At 31.7% G+C, this 4,515-nt stretch overlaps 3 non-coding genes across 3 annotated transcripts in view; all 3 read left to right on the top strand.

The window, feature by feature from the left end:
- Nucleotides 1–626: 626 nt before the first annotated feature.
- Nucleotides 627–2,616, top strand: LOC138858704 (small subunit ribosomal RNA). Its single transcript, XR_011397739.1, has one exon. It is a non-coding gene; the product is annotated as a small subunit ribosomal RNA (ribosomal RNA).
- A 626-nt stretch (nucleotides 2,617–3,242) lies between these two features.
- LOC138858706 (5.8S ribosomal RNA) lies at nucleotides 3,243–3,421 on the top strand. Its single transcript, XR_011397741.1, has one exon. It is a non-coding gene; the product is annotated as a 5.8S ribosomal RNA (ribosomal RNA).
- A 502-nt stretch (nucleotides 3,422–3,923) lies between these two features.
- LOC138858718 (large subunit ribosomal RNA) overlaps nucleotides 3,924–4,515 on the top strand; it is a 3,977-nt gene continuing 3,385 nt past the window's right edge. Inside the window, exon 1 of the ribosomal RNA XR_011397753.1 lies at nucleotides 3,924–4,515. This exon is cut by the window's right edge and continues 3,385 nt beyond it. This is a non-coding gene — a ribosomal RNA (large subunit ribosomal RNA).

Below are 4,515 nucleotides of genomic sequence, written 5' to 3'. Positions count from 1 at the left end.
ACAAAAACATAAAAAATCTATTATTCTATACTAACATATTGTAGAAATAAATATTAAACAATATTTTAGTTTTATTTGTGAGCTATTCTAATATTTACTCATAAAATATATGTGTAAAAGGATGGTTTTTAAATAAAATAAAATATTAATGTGTTGCACCCGAAAATACTTTTTATCATATATTTATTATTGAAATAAATATAATAGAATTTGAAATTATTAATTTCAAATCAAGAAAAAAATGTATATACTCTTAAAAAAAGGTATATATATTACTATATGCATTGAAATAAAGTAAAATGTATAGAATGATATTATTTGAAAATTTTGCCAATATAAGAAGAAATATCGTTCTTACATAATAATTAAATAATAATATGTATAGAGAACGAAAATTCTTTTCACGATACCAAAACAAAAATTAAAAAAATCCATTACAAAATCACACAATAGAAATGAAATATAATGAAAAAAAATATAATAAAGAAAGAAACATAGAAAAATTGTTGTGTATATTGTAAATGTTTTTATGTTTTGTGTATTTGTGTATAATTTTCAAATAAGAAAATATCATTTTAAACTTTTATATAATATAAAAAATATTATATAAAAAAGAAATATATATTATTCTGGTTGATCCTGCCAGTAGTTATATGCTTGTCTCAAAGATTAAGCCATGCATGTCTAAGTACAAACAAATTAAAAGTGAAACCGCAAAAGGCTCATTATATCAGTTATGGTTCCATAGATCGTTAACAGTTACTTGGATAACTGTGGTAATTCTAGAGCTAATACATGCAAAATAAACACGGACCTTTTGGAACGTGTGCTTTTATTAGGCTAAAACCAAGCGATTATTCGATCGTTATATTGGTTGAACTCTAGATAACTTGCAGATCGTATGGTCTCGTACCGACGACAGATCTTTCAAATGTCTGCCCTATCAACTTTTGATGGTAGTATCTAGGACTACCATGGTTGCAACGGGTAACGGGGAATCAGGGTTCGATTCCGGAGAGGGAGCCTGAGAAACGGCTACCACATCTAAGGAAGGCAGCAGGCGCGTAAATTACCCACTCCCAGTTCGGGGAGGTAGTGACGAAAAATAACAATACAGGACTCATATCCGAGGCCCTGTAATTGGAATGAGTACACTTTAAATCCTTTAACAAGGACCTATTGGAGGGCAAGTCTGGTGCCAGCAGCCGCGGTAATTCCAGCTCCAATAGCGTATATTAAAGTTGTTGCGGTTAAAACGTTCGTAGTTGAATTTGTGCTTCATACGGGTAGTACAACTATAATTGTGGTATGTACATTACCTTATGTATGTAAGCGTATTACCGGTGGAGTTCTTATATATAATTAATACAATGTATTTTTTATATATTCCTCCTATTTAAACCTGCTTCAGTGCTCTTCATCGAGTGTTGTTGTGGGCCGGTACAATTACTTTGAACAAATTAGAGTGCTTAAAGCAGGCTCCAAATGCCTGAATATTTTGTGCATGGAATAATGAAATAAGACCTCTGTTCTACTTTCATTGGTTTTTAGATCAAGAGGTAATGATTAATAGAAGCAGTTTGGGGGCATTAGTATTACGACGCGAGAGGTGAAATTCTTGGACCGTCGTAAGACTAACTTAAGCGAAAGCATTTGCCAAAGATGTTTTCATTAATCAAGAACGAAAGTTAGAGGTTCGAAGGCGATCAGATACCGCCCTAGTTCTAACCATAAACGATGCCAGCTAGCAATTGGGTGTAGCTACTACTATGGCTCTCTCAGTCGCTTCCCGGGAAACCAAAGCTTTTGGGCTCCGGGGGAAGTATGGTTGCAAAGCTGAAACTTAAAGGAATTGACGGAAGGGCACCACCAGGAGTGGAGCCTGCGGCTTAATTTGACTCAACACGGGAAAACTTACCAGGTCCGAACATAAGCGTGTAAGACAGATTGATAGCTCTTTCTCGAATCTATGGGTGGTGGTGCATGGCCGTTCTTAGTTCGTGGAGTGATTTGTCTGGTTAATTCCGATAACGAACGAGACTCAAATATATTAAATAGATGCTTTCAGGATTATGGTGTTGAAGCTTATATAGCCTTCATTCATGCGTTCATCTTGAATGTACAAGTGTTTGAATGTGTTTATATAAGTGGAGTCGTACCTGTTGGTTTGTCCCATTATAAGGACACTAGCTTCTTAAATGGACAAATTGCGTCTAGCAGTAACGAGATTGAGCAATAACAGGTCTGTGATGCCCTTAGATGTCCTGGGCTGCACGCGCGCTACAATGAAAGTATCAACGTGTATTTCCTAGACCGAGAGGTCCGGGTAAACCGCTGAACCACTTTCATGCTTGGGATTGTGAACTGAAACTGTTCACATGAACTTGGAATTCCCAGTAAGTGTGAGTCATTAACTCGCATTGATTACGTCCCTGCCCTTTGTACACACCGCCCGTCGCTACTACCGATTGAATTATTTAGTGAGGTCTCCGGACGTGATCACTGTGACGCCTTGTGTTTCACGGTTGTTTCGCAAAAGTTGACCGAACTTGATTATTTAGAGGAAGTAAAAGTCGTAACAAGGTTTCCGTAGGTGAACCTGCGGAAGGATCATTATTGTGTTCCTATCCGAAAAGAAAAAAAAAATAATTATATAAAAACAAAATAAAAAAAAAGAATAAAAAAGAAAAAAAAGTTTTCTTTTTGTTCTTTTCATTCAAAATGTTTTGAATTATACAATGTTTTGAATGTTTTTCTGTTTTTTTTTTTTTTTTTAACTCCTTGTAATGCATTATGACAATATATATTATATTGTGAACTTCGCATACATTGTATTTGAACGCAATAAAAAAACCTTTAAACATATAGCTGTACTTATTATTTATATAGAAAATAATATTTAATTGTGATATTTATATAAAATATTATAAATGATAAGTTAACTTGTTCACATTAACGTGTGTAATACCTTTTTTTTATGGTATTTTCTATTTGTGATTAAAAACATGTTGAAAAATTTAAAAAAAGAAAACGCACAAATAGAGAAGAAAATAATATATAAAAGGTATTACTGTTTTTGTTGACCTAAGACATGCGCAGCTGCAAATGTTTGGGTTTAAAATTACAATTTATTGAAAGATGTTTTAAACTTATGTATTAAAAATTTATTATTGATTAATTATTAATACTTTCAATAAATTAAAATTCTTTGACTTTGAATTAAAAAAATACAAAAAAATTATCACTCTAAGCGGTGGATCACTCGGCTCATGGGTCGATGAAGAACGCAGCAAACTGTGCGTCATCGTGTGAACTGCAGGACACATGAACATCGACATTTTGAACGCATATTGCGGTCCATGCTGTTATGTACTTTAATTAATTTTAAAGTGCTGCTTGGACTACATATGGTTGAGGGTTGTAAGACTATGCTAAATTAGTTGCTTATTCTTTTAGTCAATTAATAGAATTTAAGCATATGGCATATTATTGGATTGTATTTTTCAATCCATAATATTAATAGCATAAAAAGAAATATAGAAAATATATTCTTGAATACCTCATATTTGAACGAAAATTTATGATAAATGAGAATCTTAGTATTCCCATAAAAGAAAAAATTTTCAACATTATTTAAATTATATTAAATAATACATAAGAGGAATGTCTAGCATAAAATAAATTTTTATTCTAGAATTAATTCACTCTATTGTATTGAGAAAAATTTATAATAAAAAAAAATATATGATATGTGGAGGAATAATGTTGTTAATTTTATTAATTATTATATTATGAATTTTAAAAAGGGATGAAAAGATTGAATAATATTGAGTAATCAAGATATAAAAATATATTTCTTTAAAATAGCAAATAGCAAAAAAATTAAATAAAAATAAACAAATCAATCTAAAATATATTTTATACAACCTCAACTCATATGGGACTACCCCCTGAATTTAAGCATATTAATGAGGGGAGGAAAAGAAACTAACAAGGATTTTCTTAGTAGCGGCGAGCGAAAAGAAAATAGTTCAGCACTAAGTCACTTTGTCTATATGGCAAATGTGAGATGCAGTGTATGGAATATCTTAATATCTAGTATGAGAAATTAACGATTTAAGTCCTTCTTAAATGAGGCCATTTACCCATAGAGGGTGCCAGGCCCGTATAACGTTAATGATTACTAGAAAGATATTTCCAAAGAGTCGTGTTGCTTGATAGTGCAGCACTAAGTGGGTGGTAAACTCCATCTAAAACTAAATATAACCATGAGACCGATAGTAAACAAGTACCGTGAGGGAAAGTTGAAAAGAACTCTGAATAGAGAGTTAAATAGTACGTGAAACTGCTTAGAGGTTAAGCCCGATGAACCTGAATATCCATTATGAAAAATTCATCATTATAACTGTAGTATTTAATTTTAAATATTATAGTAATAGTGTGCATTTTTTTCATATAAGGACATTGTAATCTATTAACATAATAAAATATTTATCAAAAGATCATTGGTTTTTA

The sequence above is a fragment of the Bactrocera oleae genome, unplaced genomic scaffold (genome assembly GCF_042242935.1).
Source record: "Bactrocera oleae isolate idBacOlea1 unplaced genomic scaffold, idBacOlea1 ctg00000012.1, whole genome shotgun sequence".
In the NCBI taxonomy this organism is placed as follows: domain Eukaryota; kingdom Metazoa; phylum Arthropoda; class Insecta; order Diptera; family Tephritidae; genus Bactrocera; species Bactrocera oleae.
Note: the sequence above shows the minus strand (reverse complement) of the source record. Positions and strands in the feature narration are given on the sequence as shown.